Genomic DNA, 17,735 nt, shown 5'->3' with positions numbered 1-17,735 from the left:
TATGGACAGGCAGGCAAGTTATTTAACTAGAAGTATTAGTTTGAGTATCTCTCCTCCAATAGTTGTCATGAAACTTGGAGAATTGAAATAATCTTGGAAAACCTCTGTCTTTCCTTCCCATTTAGTTAAAACTGATCCATGCATTCGAATGTTAAGAGAAAATGGAAATAGAGCGGACACAGGGGACAGCATGCAATCACAGACTCTGTTTTTTAGGAGGCCAGGCTAAAAAGTAGAAAAGTTAATTATCCCTGTATAGTCTACACTGTGCCTCAGAGGGACAACCATGTTCATGAAGTTGATTTTTCACATTCTTTGTCTAAAGTTAGTAGTGTCAAAGAAATTCACAGGTATCTTTCAAGTACTTTTCTGCCAGTGAGCATACTTCCTTGCTGCTTCCCTCATAAATCATAGGCCAGAAATCTCTATTTCTTTGTGCTAAAATCTTAAATATATGTCCAAACCTCATGTACCTAACCAATACAAATGCACCTTACACTATGGGTAATGAAGTATTTTAATCAGTTATTTCTTCTCCTCGTTTATATAAAATGTATTTCCTTTTTCTGCCAGTTTGAAACGTCAGGATGCACAAATGAAAAATATATGGAGAAGAACACTTCTCAGGCTTGTGCCTGCACATGGTCTAGTTTGGAGAAACACAACCCGCCTAGATGCACTGCAGGACTGTACTAAAATATAGATGGCTATCTTAAAAATAATTATACAGATAAAAACATGTATAGAATAACCCATGATCTGTTACAGAGGTTGCTCTCTTCCCTAAGCTGTAATATAATACAGTATAACATGTTATTTTAAATCTATACATCAATGAAATTTATCTACAAGGTATATGTGCTCAGCTGTGCAACTCAGCAGCAGGCAGTGAATCAAGAACACCAGGTAAATTAATGTGAGAAAATACTTTTTCTCATCTATTTTGCCAAACCTGTAGTATTCAACAGGTTGGATGTTTGTACAGCTACAAACCTGCATTTATCTGAAAGTCAGCACTCCCTCTTCACACAGGTTTCTCAAACTCACCTTGGCATTTGCCCTTCCATGCTATCCACTGAGACAAAGGAACAGTTTGCAGAGCAAGTGGTCTCACATCACAGCTTGTTTGCCTTGAATTGTCAGTGGGAGGCAGAAGAGCTGCGCATCTTGCTCTAGGTGAGCATACAAGTTTACATTTCTTATCAGTAAGAAAAGCATTTGAAAGGCTAAAAAAAAAAAGCCTCAGTCTAACACAACACTGACTGAAACAAGAATGTTATTGTTCCTCTTAGCCTATCCTCTCTTAAACTATTAGATGGAAAAAAGCAGAGTAAAGAGACCTTGCATTTCTTCCTGAACAATTTAATTTTTTTTCTTTTTTTTCTGTGTCAGACTATATACTTGACAAAAACCCTCTCAACTATAATTTCTTTCCTTCATACTACTTCACCATTTCTTTCAAGGCTTTATTTGGTAAGATAGTAATTTTTTTTACTATTATTATTATTTTAAGGATAGCAAGCAAAGTCTAGAAATATGATCAGAGTAATGGACTAGGACAAGAATACAAAACTACTTTCTGTACCTTATATTCATTATCAGTCCCTGGCTGCCATTCAATTTTTCAATGTCCTCACCTCTTCTTTAGCATCTTTTCTGATTTTTTTTTCCTTCTGGCTCCTTTTCCTCTCTTTCTGCAGACTTAATATACATCAGTGTTTTAAAATGATAAATCAAATCTCCCGTTATTCTCTCTTCCCTACTAAAATTCATTTCACTGATGTACACTCATGACTTTATGATAATTTCTGAATTACATTTTTTTTTACTCTGATCCATTTTAAAGCCAGAAGGATCTTATTTTGAAGCATTTTTTGCAGCCACAAGACAGAAACTTTTTTCCCCCTAAAACAAATGCTGAAGTTTTATCACATAGGCCTTCCACTCATCAGAACTTTAAGAGAAACAGAACTGTTGCAGAACTCATGGCAGAATAGAGTGAGTGGCAGCACTGTTCCTCCTATCCATCTTCCATGTGATAAAAGGGAGACAAGAATAAAAGGGAAACAGCCACATCAGAAAAGCACAGCTTGAAGAAATGGGTCAAATAAATCCCATTCTCTTGTACTACGTGTTAGAAGCAACCCTCCTGTGAAACAACTGTCTAGTTTACACAGGGTCCTTGGCTGACAGTACATTTTCCTTCTAGAAGACAATTGATTTGGATTAATATATTCATTGTATATTTTGTGTCTGTGCTCAGAACAAATGTACACCCACATATTTATGTACTATCATTGTTCCATTGCATGAAAAACATATTGTTTGAACTTACTCAAATTACCAGTGTTAATAGATCGTATTATGAAATACATCTGATGCATCACTTCTGTCAGTAAGCCATGGGGGGGAAAGGAAAAAAAAAATGCTCCATGCATATGTTTTAGGGACATTTTGTTCTTGATCCTCACTGTCTCACTTTTCATGACTCCAGTCAGAAACTCAGCAAATGAGGGCTGACTTGTTTAGCACCCTCCAAATGTGCTGAAATGAGTTTAGTCACAGCCCACACAGAATGCTATTTCTATTTACTGCAGTCCAACTCTGCTCCACAACTGAGGATCAGGGATCAAAGATCAGCCAGCAGGCAGCAGATATTTTATTTCCAAAACTTGCTTGTGGAAGAAGGCAAAAAAAATGTCACTTAGTAGGCTTTACAAGAAATACATGAGAGCATCATGTAACTGGGTTTTATATGAAATACATATAAAGATAAAAATTAGATTCATTCAAACAGCAGGATATATTAATCATAAAAATGTGACAACAAATTTTGACAGCAATGTGACTGTCCAGCTGTTAGAAGGCTTATTTTGTAGAATATTGTTTTAATTCAAGTCTCCATTAACTGTATTTGCTTTTAGATTATACTATTATAAGTACTATTTCCCTTAAACAGACCATCTAAAATGCTTTTAAGACATGTTTATGGCACACCTGATGATATAATAAAGTTATTTTAGTTCCTATAAATTTTCTTAAAGGGATGTTTTCTGTATGTTTTTCTTTTTCCACACCAGGTCATATACTGATATATGATGCCATCAGTAGGCCATATTTAGCTAAGTTTCTTCACCAGATGCATATATTTTTAATGATTCTTTCCCTGTCAAAAGGAGTGAGATTTTACTGGTTGCTGTACCAAAAGTGGCAGGCAGTTGATAAAGTACTCCATGGATTTGTCCTTCCATTCATCAATTTCTCAGGTGTACAGTTTTGTTTTTAAACACTACAATTCTATGTCAGATGAGATGTATATAGGCTTAGGGAGTCTCTTCAATAAGCCATAAATTCTGTAGGTGGCTCTTGATATTATTGGTAATTTGGGGTGCCTTTGTGCTGTTCAACTCAACATACTGCTTTATTTTTTCACATTCATCTAGAAGTTCACGGTCATAATTAGAAACAAACAAACAAAAAAATAACCCAGAAGCAGAAGGGCAGGCTCTTTTTTGTCTGCAATAAAATTTGTATTCTTTTCAATTCTACACATGCACAGCATGCAACCCCTACTTAGGGTCACAGCCTTTGTACCCTGCTTGCTTTCTGTGTCTTTATCCTAATTGGGTCAGGGTAAATGTTGTATTTCCCTGTGACTGCCAGAGAAGAACACATTTTTGAGGAAAGAGAAAAGGAGAGGGAAAGGGGCAATGAAGAAAGAGTAGAGGCCAAATGGAGTTTTTCTGGATCCGAGGAGACTTGCCCAATTTGAGAGCAGCCAGTTTAGAAACAACCTTAATATTCTTCTAAAAGAAGATGCAAGCTCAGTATCAAGAACTAGTTAAGATCTTTTTGTAATAACCCCACATGTTTAGTTATTCTTCTATACACCTCATAAGAATGTGATTAACTGAAAGGTGCTATGGATTATCATTTTGGAACAGCAAAAATTTACACACCCATTTAAATTTCAGCTCCCTGTCTTGATGGATGTCTTTATACAGTTGCTCGTCTATTCTGTCTTCAGGCTGGATCTCAAACATATGACTACAGCTCACAACTAATTGCATTAATGGGTTGGATCCATTTCTATGCTGTCCAATACACTTGTGAAACAAGCTGTCACAGAAGCAGTATAGCTATGTTAATGAAGGGCTCTGCTGAGGTGAATGTCTTTAAGCCAAGTAGTTATTTTATTAAGGACTAACATAAAGACATCAGAAATGGAAAATCTATCACTTATGCATGTGGTTTATTACACTTCTTAATCACCTTTGCATCAAAATTCTGCTACTTCTCATGTGAATTCATGTAGCTATAGCTTGCATATACTGGTTGTGTTTTTTCTCTGTTACAGAGCAGTTAGTACCTGTTTTTCCACTGGGAGATATTATCAGTATAACCAAAGTAATCTCTCAGTCTGCTTTTCCACAAATTAAACAAGTTGTGTTCTGTATGTCTCTCTTAAAATTCATGACATTTTTTTACTCAGTGCTTAGCTTTATTTTCTTTCCTTACTCTACATCTTCTCTAGCTTTTTAATATCTTGTACTTGTCTGACCAAATCGGTGGTAGACTGAGTCAAGCTAATATTCTTCAGCTGGGGAGGAAAAACTCAGTCTTTTCCCATGTCTGTAGCTCCTTGTGCAGTCAGTACCATCTTAACCACTTTTTGCCACTGCATAGCTTTGGGAGCTCATGCTCAGCTCCATTGCAAATCCTGCCCCTTCTGAATTGCTGGCCATTAAGAAGCAGTTCTGAAATGAAGAGTGTATGCTTCAAGCCAATATTTTAGCACTATCAAACACATCTCAAAATAGTTTTAGCTGAAATAAAAATATATTTTTGATCAATCTAATCCACTGATTTATTTTATGTAAACATCCTATGTCAGTAAACCATGTTAATACAAGTAATGGACATGTAAAGTGGCAAGACAAATTAAAAAAAGAGGATGGACTAGAGGCTCTGTACAATCTGAGTGATTTATAGGTCCGGATACTTTTCAGTAATGTCACTGCTAAAGTGTTTTGATGTTAAAAAAATATTACATTGAGTAAAACATTAATTGAATGAAAATTTAGTGTAAGAGCTGGACTTTAGACTAGGCCAGATTCAGGAAATGTAGCTTGCAGTACCAAACTAAAGTGCCTACACCAGGCATGCCCTTGCTCTGTCCACGGACAGACTGTTCAAAAATTCAGGTCACATAAAATCTCAGTTTGTACCTGGCATGTCCTATGGTTAAACTTATATCATGGAAAGCATCTATTCCACTGCAAAATTCTTGGCGCCTACATGCAGTGGTAGAGAGAGACCCATGCCTACTCCATGACAGACCATGTCCTTTGCAGCTAAAAGGTCCTGAATAGGATTATTACTCCTTGTAGGGCTTAATTAAAATGCTTTGGGTGCAGCATGAGGAAACAATGGAGTAGGTAAGGATGCAGGAATTGCATTGGAGGTGTGCAGAGAGATGAGGGAGCCCAACCTGCTGCAGTTGCATCCATATGGTACAAAGGTGGTTCTAGGACTATTTTGCAGAGCTGCATCACATTTCCCTCTCAAAAGGAGTTAGCTGATTTGCTGTGAAAGATAGCTCAGGAGTGAACCGCCTTACATTGTGCGTAATGAGGGGACAAGGAAGCAGGACTGAATGAAGGTCTAAGTTATCTGATGGTGTAGATGCATTCTAGGGAATTATGTGATGCTTTAAAAAAAAAAATAAAACAAAACCACAAAACCACACACACACACAAGAAAATGAAACCAAACAACAACCAAAAAGGATTACAGAACAAATGGTTCTCTGATCTCTACATGCTTGATCGTTCTCTTATTCCCTTAGTTTACTTTGGCCCTCACCAATAAACTGCCCAGATCAAGCCTGCCATGTTCTTGAGGAATTTAGAATTTCAGTGCCTCTTGCTTTCAGACCATAGGTACATGAAAAACATTCTGTTTTTCTGTTGTTGTTGTACAGACTTTTGCAGTGAATCAGCAATTAATGAAAAAAACAATAAACTTGTTATCTTTATTTTATAAAGCAAATTATTACATTTACAGTTGCAGCATATGACTAGATTCTTTGTAAACTTTCTCAGTGGATATCATGTCTCAGAAGAAACGTGAAACTATGTCAAAAGCCCATCATACGAGTAAGGTATAAATACACTTTTTCTTTGGCATAATGAGTCAAAAAGGTCATCTTGCTGCCAGCAAAGACCAGTTCATTGCAATATGTGGGTAAACATCTTTTAATCAAATTTTTATTGGTGAAGATCCTACCTTCTCTTAGCAAAGTCCTGATATGTCAGATGTCATACTGAAAGAGACAGGCAAAATATAACCTATGCGTATTTTAACCCACCTTAAATATCTCTGCTTGCTTTTTACCTTGGAAAAAGTGGATAATCACAACTGGCTATGGCGGAAACATGAAATTTGTATAGACCAATTTATCCATTAGCTTTCAAAAAATCAATTAAATTACAACAGCATGTATTTAAACAGAACTAAAAGTTGTTCACACAGACAACTAAGCTTCAGTGAAAACTACTGAAGTTCAAGCTTCTAAGAACCTGACTCACTTTTGAAAAATTACCTTAAGTTCTTAAAAATCACCTACATACATTTGGAATCACAGCCAAAATAAATATTCTCATGTTCTAGAATGACTTTTCATAAACTGCAGGAGGAGAAACAGTATACTTTTTTCTGATATATTACAAAATAAGAAGAATTAGCAAAACAAAGAAACAAGCCATAGCCATATCTGTTGCAATGCACATAAAGTATGAAACATCTATACAATGCAGTGAGATGCTTGGATTGTCTGTTTAATTGTTTAACACAGACATGCATTACACCCATTAAACACAGAAATTGTGTAATAATAATCCAGTAGGGAGAGCTAGAGCATAATACTTTTGCCACACACCTAATGGCAAAGATTCAGACTGCATAATCAATCAGAAAAGACAGTGCTATTATGGTATGCGTTCCTGAAGGATCCCTCCAAAATGCCTAGGTTCTTTTATCTACATTTTCACTTCCATTGGTTGCCTCAAGGAAAGAAATCAAACTTTCCTCCCTTCAATATGAATCTTCTAACTTGCAAACCACTTACTTGGCAGTTGCCTTCAGATACACACAACCATGCCCTTCCACGTCTGGTTGCCCACCTGTGCTGAAATCATCTTGCATCACAACATGAAGACCAAGACACTTTAGATTCAATATGATCCCCAGAACAGTGATGACAAGCTGCCAGATAAGTTAAGTACCACTTGGTATGTAGTGCTGGTCCCATTGTTCTGACTTTGAACTTTGCAATAAAAGTTGAATTCGGTCCAATCACTCTGCATCCATTGCTTGAATACAGTTGTAAATCGGTCTATATCATTATATTCCTACATGGTTTCACGTCAGCAGAGTGTATAGATTTGCACCTTCCAATAAATAGAATATTATTTTGAATTTGATGAAACCAATATATATTGTATAAAAATATTCTCATTCATTATTTGCCCTTATTTGGGTGATCTCTATGTCCCTCTGCATTTTATACAGCTATAATGACTGCAACTCTACATGAGATAGATACATTGAAAGATAGATACCTGTAGATTGGATAAAACTGTTCAGGCCAGGATTCTCCAACCCAGGGCAGCCTTCAGGTACTTGATGCTGGTATTCCCCTTCCTGCGTTCCTCCCCACAATCGTGGAGAAAATCATATGTCTGCCGTGTGTTAACAGATCTTCCAAATCTTTCCAGCTCTTTTTGCACAACCATGTAAGAAATATGGCCCAGTTATAGCTGTAAGACCTGCTTCATAAAGAAATATATTTTCTCCAAGTTCTTGCAAGTGCCAGTTGGAGCCAGTTACAGTGTAGAGCAGAAATTCATGTGCAGAACTGTTACAGAGTGCTGAGAGGCAGAACACAAACACTACACAAAGGAAATCTCTGACAAATGTCTTGGCTCTGAGTGATTGCTGAGCAGCCCGTGCTAATAACAGAAGGAAAATTACTGAGTAGAGAATGAAGCAATTAAAAGCTGTACTGAGTTTGGCACATTCCTGAGACACAGAGGGCAACTGAAGAAATTTAATAATGCTGCACTCTACATCTGTCAACACTAAAAATATCCACTCACAAAATTTATTTCTGTCTAATAATAGCCAGTTCTAAGACACCCAGATATTATTAAATTTTTGTGCATAAAATTGTAGTATAGACATTTGAGCAGTAAAGAACATCACATAATAGTTATCCAGAAGGTAGCGTGATGTTTGTCCAGAAAATTTGTTTATCTAGGGAGTTATGTAGACAGTAAAGAGATAATATAGTGGTCTGCTAACACCTGGAAAGAAGGATCAGTGGCCAGAGATCCAATCTTGCAATGCTAAGTTGTGTTTGATAAGTATTGTAATGTGATAGAAGGAAAACATTAAAGGGGAATTTGAGAAATGAGGATCTAATTAAACATGCCCTCTACCTGAAATCTTTTGACAGTAATAAAAAACACACACTCCATGGGTACCATCAGTCTTTCTACCATGTTATTGTCTTTATACTAAAAATATAACCAAATCCTCAGGTACTGAAAAATAAAAAATTGTTGCACATGTCAAATAAAATTTCAAATTAGCATTTGCATTAAAGATACGTTTTTTCCAGGTAGAAAAATATGCAAAATACAGATGCCTCTGAGCCCTATTACTCTTGATGGAAGAGTGGAAATGGTGTTCAAGTAACAAAGTACTTGCTGAATTGGAACATGAAAGTGGACACCAATTCATATTTTTCACTATAAAATAACAAAATAGAACCAGTATAACAGGTGCTGTCCTCTGCTAACCTTTCGTTTGGGAGAAAACAGGAAAAAAGCACGTCTGCACCATTAGAAACCAATGTCAGAGTCATTTGGGGCTAAATAACAACACAAGAGATGAAACACTTGCTGTAATTTGTGATTCCGAGAGCTGCTATTACTTTGGGAAGGCTGTGCTATCATCTGCGATGCAGAGAGATGGCAACTGCAGCTGTGCTGTCATAACAAGGTTAACCCCGCAGTCACGGGAAGTTGTCAGTCTAAATGGAGACGTATTGTGGAGGACTAGGCTCAACTTTCCCTGCCTCCCTGCAGGAAGGAAAGTGGAGGAGCTGAGTCACTCATCTTGCCCAAGGAGGTCTCAGTCTCAGCAAGAAAATTGCCACCACAAGCTGAGCCAGGCTGAGAAACTCCTGTCCATTTGAGTTGAAAAGATTGCAATTAATGGATTTATCATTTCATAACAGCAGTATTGCTGAAGTTTTAGAGGATAGCAACAGATTAACACAAGAGAATTATGCTTGTTAATTGATATTACCGGTACGTTTGACTGAAAAATGAAGGTGTCAGAATCTGGATGTTGAGCTGGCTCTGTAGAGATGGTTGAAACTGGAGCTTGTGCTATAGGGTCCAGCAGCTCACGGGTGAGAAGTTGCTCAGCACTATGTAAAACAGATTTCTTGGGACTGAACAACACATCACAGCCAAGGTTCCTTGGCCCCTGGAGGACTGTGGCTGTGATGGGTTTTGTCAGGCCCCCACCTGCTTCCTGCCCCTTACTCCAAAACTCCTTTCCTGTTGGTAACACCCAAGTGCAAGTGAAGGTGATGAACATCACCCCAGCCCCTCCCTCTGATATTTGTCTTAGCACCTTTCATCCAAAATGAAAAATATACCTTTGCTGATGTTTCTTTGGAAATTATGCAGCTTCGAGAGATCACATAGGAAATCAGACTGGCTTTAACTTGTAATGAAAACTGGTTAAAATTTATGCTGTTCTTCATTTTTATTATTTATTACAGTCTCTGCCCGAGTATATTGATTTTGTGCCAACCTCTGTTCTTGTCACAGTTTTTGTCACACAAATGAGGTTCCAGAAATGTAATACCTATATTTTATGAAATTCAGTCCTATGCCATTTCAGGATGACCTTTTCGGTATTCTGCATTCTGATGGGTTGGCTGCTTCTGAGGCAGGGGCCTATTTCCATCTACACCTTATGCCCTCAACACTTATGTTTTAGAAGTAATTTAAACAGAGGTTGATATATCAATTTCTTTTGTTTGTATTGGCATGCAGAGTTTATAATCTCCTTTCTAGAAAATCGGTGAACTCTAGACAGCTCACTCTGCACTGTACGTGCATCCATGTGGTCTCCATGTAGGAGTGAAGTTTTAATGACAGTATTCATTTTAGTATTAGACAATATTAAACTGATGAGCCTGTTTTGCTTTTATTTCCAAGCAATTCGAAACATAGATTTGAAACAGCATTATGAAGCACACTAATGAAACAAGCTTATCCAAATCAGTAGCCCTCAGCTACATGTGCCTGATCAAGAAGGAGCAGACACCATACAAACAGACATATAGACTTGTAAAGTGATTGAACATACACAGAGTAGAATATAGTTAACTAGGTTCTACAATGACAGGGTAAGTTGTTACACTGTCCGTATGCCAGGCACCTTCTATAGGCAGTATCATAATTGCAGACTAGAAATACCATAAATAAGAATTCCTCATAATTTCTGATAAATCCTTATTAACACTTACAGGAAAAAAGGTGCAGAGAAACTTTCTTTGAAAAGCACACCTGATTCTCTAGGTTTTTTTCTCTTCTTGCTCAGCATAATGAGTCCCTTTCAGGTTATGTGAAGGCTTCTGTTCCAGTAAATGCCCCCCTATCATACAGATCACAGGAGCTGCTGACTCTCAAATTCTCTTATGACAACTTTAGTCTGTTGCATTTTCGTCAGTACACATTAATTTACTTTTGAAAGAAATATTTTAGAATACATATAAGAAGACTGTGTCCTGACAGGACAATATAATGGGTAGAATATTTAATGAGAATTTATGAAGCTGAGAAATTTTGTTGGTCCCTATTATAGCTCTAAGCCTCTGCTCCCCTGGCAGCACTTTTCATTCATCTATTTAGACCAGTAGTTCCCAGAAGCACAAGCTCAGAGGAAGCTGACAGCTAGCCAGGTCTCAATGCTGCAGTGCATGTGTAGTGACTATGACTTATCTGTGACAGATCATCCAGTTTTTGTGTGCACTGCAGAGATAATTTGTGTATGCACAGTAAATCCAGTACGTCCAGAATGTATCTGACTTGCTGCACACACTTTTGTCACCTGTGTAGCTTGTGTAGAAGTTCTGACACATCCCAAATACATCAGATTCATAGTGCATGCATGTTTTTTTGTATGCATTTATTTCTGCCTGGAAAATATATGAGCTGAGAGAGTCTCAAGGATGCGCAATGGAAAAGCAATCCTGAGAGATTTTTACCAGCTGAAGTCCAACAAGTCTCTGCTATGTGTACACGGGGTAGGCAACCTGAACATAATAGAATATTTATTCTGCAAAACATGGGGACTCCTGAACTTTTCAAAAGAAACATTTTATCTGGGGGAAGAGGCAGGGAAGAATAAACCACTGTTTTTTTCCTAGCCTCATGCAGAAGGAGTGCTGAGCAGTGCTAACTATTAGAGAGCAATTGCAGGGGACTGTATCACTTACCACAAAGTGCAAATCAGCATAGCACTGCCTGTCACTGTTCAGGTGGGTGCTGTTTGTGGAGCAGCACACCATGCCACCACTCTTGGTTTTAAACATCAGCTGCTTATTCTGAGGGGCCACTGCCTTACAACCAGGCAGCATCAAGGCAAGCAGGGACCCTCCCACGAAATCTTCCAGGCACTGCAAAGCAGGCCAGCCTGAGATCACCTACACTACCTTGTTCTCAAAAAAAGACAGAAAGTTTCTGCTGAGCCTGAATACATCCCACTGTACCTTCCTTTTACAGCACAGGATGTGACAGAATAACCTATTAGTTGTTTACAGAAAAATGACAGTCAAAGCGAGGGGACATTTACACCTTGTGCATGCTCATGCTGAAATTATTAAACTGCATTTCTGCCAGCTAAAAGGCCTTCCTGCCCTGCCTGCACTGCTTCTCGAGGAATTAATTGTCAGAGACAAAAAAAATCACTCTTCTCCAGTAAACCGGCAAACTTTTAAATAACGTGTACTTTAGACCTTGAGTATCTAGTCAGACCTCTGAGCAGTTAGTTATCTTCACACATTTCAAAGCTGTTACTGTGAAAAATGCATGAAAACATGAGCAAAAAAAGAAAGCACAAGTACACATGAGGCAAAACCTTTCCTGCAGAGAACAAGAACCCAGAAAAGCTTCTAGATCAAACAGTTTTAGGAAATACATTACCATTTTGGATTCATAAGGATTTCCTTGGGAGGATTAAATGCCTTCTTCTTTAGAAAAAGTTCATCTTAAAAGCTGTCACTTGTCATCTGCAATGCTCTGGAGGTTTAGGCAGTGGTCTAGACAGCACTGCAAGTCAGAATTTTATTCAACATTTCCAAGTCTCATAAAATTCAGGCAAAGCTAAATGAACATTTGGAAAAGACAGATTTGTTGAAAAACATTACTGAGCTGTATAAATAACAACAGCCAAACAGCAGGAGCAGGGTGTAGGAAGGGGAAAGGTTATAATAAATGCAAGCAAGAAACTTAGAGAATAACAATGCAGTTACCCTGTTATCAGCAATGTGGGTACTAACAATAGCAAAATTTTCCGAAATTTATATGTTGTAGTTATGGTAAAACAGCAAGAGTTCACTGGTGTAAGCACATCGATGCCGGTTTGCCCCAGCTGAGTACCTGGCTCTCAAGCCCTATTCAGATCTGCCATTGTGGGGAAAATGACAGCCAGGCAGTGCTGGACATCACACCGGCCAAAACCAAATACAAACCACTAACTGAAAATTGCACAGCATGCTTTAACTACGTAAGCTAACAGAAATGCTTACACTTTCCCTGTAAGGACATCAAGGCATGGGCTTGTAAACCCAGAAACGTGTGGTCTGAGCTCATGTGTAACAGCACAGGGTCCCATGGGCATCAGCTAGGGACAATATACAGGCTTCTTCAGATCAGGAAGCAGAGGCTGTGATTCCATTCAGAGGATGAGAGGGGCCAGGTCAGGCAGAGCTCACCAAAGCGATGAGGTGGGTGTGTGAAACAAGAGGTGCCACACAGCCAAAATTTCCAAACCCTTGCATACAGTGAATTGGCTGATGGCACATTGTCTCATTTGTTGTTCTTAGGCCCAGCTGCCAAATCACATTAAAAAGAGCTAAAATGCATAAAACATCTCCTAATATGAAGCGGCCTTAAAACAATGGCTGGAGTTGTCCCAAAGATGCTATATGAAAATGGGAATTGTTCCATGTGATCCTGATGTGTCCGCAAAACAGTTTCCCTTTTAAACTGCTCAACCCAGCTGTGGAAAAGGCAAAATAGGCAGATGCTTAGGCCATTAAAACTGTTCTAGAGAAGCGTAACACATACTGCTCTATCACCTAGACCCAGGCAAGTTACAGCCGCTGAGGGACAGAGGATCCATGCTGGCTGGGAGGGAGCCCATGGAAGCAGCTGGGTCACTGCCTTCATGTTCTTCCTTAGTCCCACCGCAGCGAAGGCAGCAGTAAGGCTCAGTCTCTGAGCCTCTCTCTTCCCTACATGTTCCTCCCTTCATTCCAGATCCACTTTTTCTGTACTCTTCTCCATCAGCCCAGTGCCTATCTTTGACAAAGAAGAAAAACCAGTTTCTGTTCACACTTCAGAATTTTTGAGAGCTTTAAACTAGTGCTGAAATTGTGCTCTATATATTGAAGACACTCGCTAGATGGAAAGCAAATATGTGTCCCCAGTGCCATGTTATTAATTCGTTCTGTTTGTATTTAAGCTAAAATAATCTAAACTGGGATTCTTCCCGTCGAGCTGCTCTTTTTTCTTCCTGGAAATGTTAAAATGTAACCTCAGGTCCCCATATGTAAAACGGAAAAATAAGTGCCTGCCTTGCTGGAGGAAGGAGAAGTTAAATGAAGCCATTTGAAGATGGAAGGTTAAAGATTATGAGACACCAGGAGCTATATCAGTGGGGTTCCTGTGAGTGGCAGAGATCAAAAGGAAGATTTACTTACTCTATATACACCTATATGTGTTTTTTTTGAAAAAAAATAACATAAAAAAAAATATTGTTATATTCTCCTTGTCTAGATGTAAAATACAACAGAGAATGATAATGTGTTCATTTATCCAAATGATTTCTCAAAAAAACAGTCCCACTGACTCACTTATTCTTCTAGCTGAACAATATCAGAGGGTGTTTTCCTACTTTGTATGGTTTAAATGTTGATTTTATAACCTGGATTCTTCAGAAAAATGATGCAACCGAAAAATTTCAGTCAATATCTAAACAATTCTGTCACGAAGGAGTCTTTTCAGAATTTCATGTAAGTAAAATAAGCAATGTTAAATCAGTGGCAGATCTAAAATAAAAAAATAGAGTATTTTACATAATTTGAAAGATCTGGAGATACAGAGTGTTCCTCTTTTTATTCTTTTTCCACACATTGCCAAGAGTGTCCCTTTACCTGGCCTCCTGTCGGCCTAGATTTCAGACAGAAAATATGAAGACAGCATAGAGTTACCCAGTAAGAATCTCTTTTTAGATGTAAATATGAATTTTATTTTCCTTAATGCTTTCAGGAACTTCCACCTGAGACAACAGAAGTTCATGCAAAAAGGGCGCCTCAAGTTCCCCAGTCCTCCTCTCTGCTTATGGCTGCACTTGTAATCAAAAATGGCATAATAACACCTTTGCCTCTGGTACTGATGATGATGGTGACAGCTTCTATGGTTCAGCCATTCATGACGGAAAGAGATAGGCAGTAGAGGTGCCAGGTTTTAAAAATTATAATATGCTCATGACATCTCATAGGAACATAATAAATATCAAACAAGTTTCAAGGGTTGTCAAGTGGGAAAATAGCCTCCCAAATTGTGGTTTGGGTTTAAAATAATGTTTTAAAAACTGAAAATGTTGAGTTCTGGTGCTGGGATCAAAAAACTTCACAATTTTAAAGCTTTTTAGAACAACCTAGAAGAGCTATAAAGTTGCTTTAAAAAAAAAGGAAAAGGAAAAAGAAAAAATGTTTCTGAGTGTTTCACACAATAAGCTGACTGTACGAACTGAGATTCTAAGGGAGTGTGAGCATCACAGGACAACTTCTTATGACAGAGAACATAAGAACACAAAGAACATAAATATGGTCCAGAAAGAGTAATAATTGAATACTGAGTATGGACTGGAACATCAAGATAAAAATTATTAAAAATAAGTGTGAAAACAAAGAAGTAAAGCTGAATGTCTCTTGTTTCTTCCAGTCCTTTTGTTCTCCTGAGAAAAGTGATTTCCAAAATATAAGGACTGACTATGATGATGTTACCTCTGTTTTGAAAGTGATTATCTTATGAGGATCAGTATTTCATAATTCCTTATATTTTAAAAAGCTTTTCCTTCTGCATATATGTTTCAAATGAAGCACATTAGCATTTCTAATAACATGCCTTATTTAGCTAAGAATATGTCAGGTCAGCTCAGCAACAGAATGAGTCCAAGAACAGCAGAGCTGAAACAGAAATAGGCGTAATTATTCCGTTTTCAGTGCGAAGTATATTTGCAAGATACTGAGAAGAAATGAATATTCGAAACAAATATATTTTCAGGAAAAAAATAAAACCACCCTTATTTGGTAAAGAAATTAAATAGAGAGCCGGTAATCTCTGTAAAACAACAAATGTCATTTCTGACATCAAGGAACAGGCTGAGGAAACGGAAATATCTACCTTTGACAACTGAAGGGGAAATGTGATGACTAGTGAATCCCATGAATGATATAAACTGCAGTTCATGGCAGCTTACACCACTCAAATCCAGTCCAGAATAGCAGTAAACCAGGGTGATGACAATAAGGTGTGTGAAATGGCTGTAGGGATTTCTGTGTAGAACTTATACCCATGAATTCACATTACCAAAAATAAGTTCTAAATAATTCAGTTTAGAGTAAATATTTTTGACTCAAAGTCATCTGATATAAATGAATTGATGGCATATAGATTGTTATACCATAAGCAGATGTATAATAAACAGACATTGACACCCACTGTGTGAAATTCTTGGTCATTTTACATTATAAGCCCACACATACTTGCCATCTCTCTGATGGCAGAGACCACACTACGTCCAGCCTAGCACTTCTACAGAGGGTGCCTCTCCTATCTCATTTTACCAGCTTTTCTTTCATTAATCAGCAACAGACATAACGTTCATCATAAAATTACATGAACTTAGTTTTATTAAATAGGGCAATACTGTATCCTTATACACGGCCTTGGAGCTGTAAGCATTAGTGAGGCACTAGGTCTTATTCTGTGGGTCTGAGTATATCTATAGAATTCCTTGGCTGGAGCAAATACAAAACATTATGGTCTATCAACTAGGGTGATTTTGAGAAAAAATGTAATGGATAACAGCTGATAAAAATGTATTTACCCAGCTGAAGATCCTAGTCTCACAGTGGAATTTATAAAAATTACATTGTTACACATAATTTTTACTCATACTCTAGAAAAAAAAAAAAATAAAAAAAAATGCTGATTTCATGGTACTGTTGATCAGAGAATAGCACTTCCTTTGTCAAAGAAGATAGTAAGTTTTTAGGTAAATATGCCAGCACTTAGCACCTAGTATTGACGAGAAGCATAGGTGATTCCTTGCATGTTATGCCAAAGCTTCAGTATGGAGGTGTGATTGCTTCATATCCTACCCAGTTCCTCAGCTTCATCCCACAACAAAACAGACTTTAAGGGACAGGAGAGGTGATTTTTGGTCAATCCTTTCCTAATGGTTCTAAGCTTAAATCACTTCTGACGACAGGGCAACCCCGTGCAGTGTTCTCTCCTGAAAGGGGCAGCTGAAAGCTGATGGTCTTACAAAAGAGTGTTGTGAGCATATTTTGAAATTAAAATTGCAAGTAAGTTTACCAAATGCAGAATAAGTGCATTTTACTTTGAAACACTAGGAACTATATTTCATTGTTCTCTGATTCAATGGTGCCATTAAAATTGTCACTTAATTATCAAAGAGATTCTATGAGCATCTTTTGATTGTTTCACTAACTATAAGGACGAAGCTTGCTCAAATATATTTTTATATACAATTTCCATGACACAACTATGAAAAACAAGGCACTTCTATCATTAAACGGCATTTTCATTTTTCCCTTGTTCAGTCATTTCAGATATGCCCTGGACATCAAGAGGCAATCTGAAGCGTAATTTGGATTTCAAGCCTTGTGCGGCCTTGCTAGAAGTAAAAATCCTACACCTAATGCCCAAATCTTTCAGTGTTCTTTGTAGTTTAGCTCTTGGATCCTTACAGGCAGCTTAATTGATATAAACTTGAAACTTAATTTAAATTGGAAAAATGCCTTTAAGGCCTTGAAAAAATTTTGAAGGGTAAAAAGTATTTTTCAAGTCTACTGTCAGAGAGAAGACAAGGTGGGGAGGGGGTGTGAAGCCTGGGAAGGCAGCACAACATTCTTTTGTTAACTTACGCCATCATCTCAGCCTGCAAAATTAAGTCAGGTTATGGGTTTGGCAGAAGACAGGAACATATCCAATTACTTTATTTGCTCATAAGGTTACCTGGGGTCAACCTCACAGAAGTGGTCACTTGTAGCCCCCCCATATTCTACCACAGATGGCCAGAAGTTTAAAGTGAAAGACCAGAGATATTATAGG

The 17,735-nt window shown here is 37.8% G+C and overlaps 1 long non-coding RNA gene across 2 annotated transcripts in view; it reads right to left on the bottom strand.

Moving 5' to 3' along the window:
- The window catches only part of LOC135579578 (uncharacterized), a 177,678-nt gene extending 169,081 nt beyond the window's left edge, over positions 1-8,597 (bottom strand). For both annotated transcript variants that reach the window (XR_010472976.1, XR_010472975.1), the window contains exon 1: positions 7,623-8,597. This is a non-coding gene — a long non-coding RNA (uncharacterized LOC135579578). The remainder of the gene's footprint in view (positions 1-7,622) is intronic.
- Positions 8,598-17,735: the final 9,138 nt, after the last annotated feature.

The sequence above is a fragment of the Columba livia genome, chromosome 1, assembly GCF_036013475.1.
Source record: "Columba livia isolate bColLiv1 breed racing homer chromosome 1, bColLiv1.pat.W.v2, whole genome shotgun sequence".
Lineage (NCBI taxonomy): Eukaryota > Metazoa > Chordata > Aves > Columbiformes > Columbidae > Columba > Columba livia.
The sequence above is the reverse complement of the archived record's forward strand: the minus strand, read 5'-3'. Positions and strand labels throughout refer to the sequence as shown.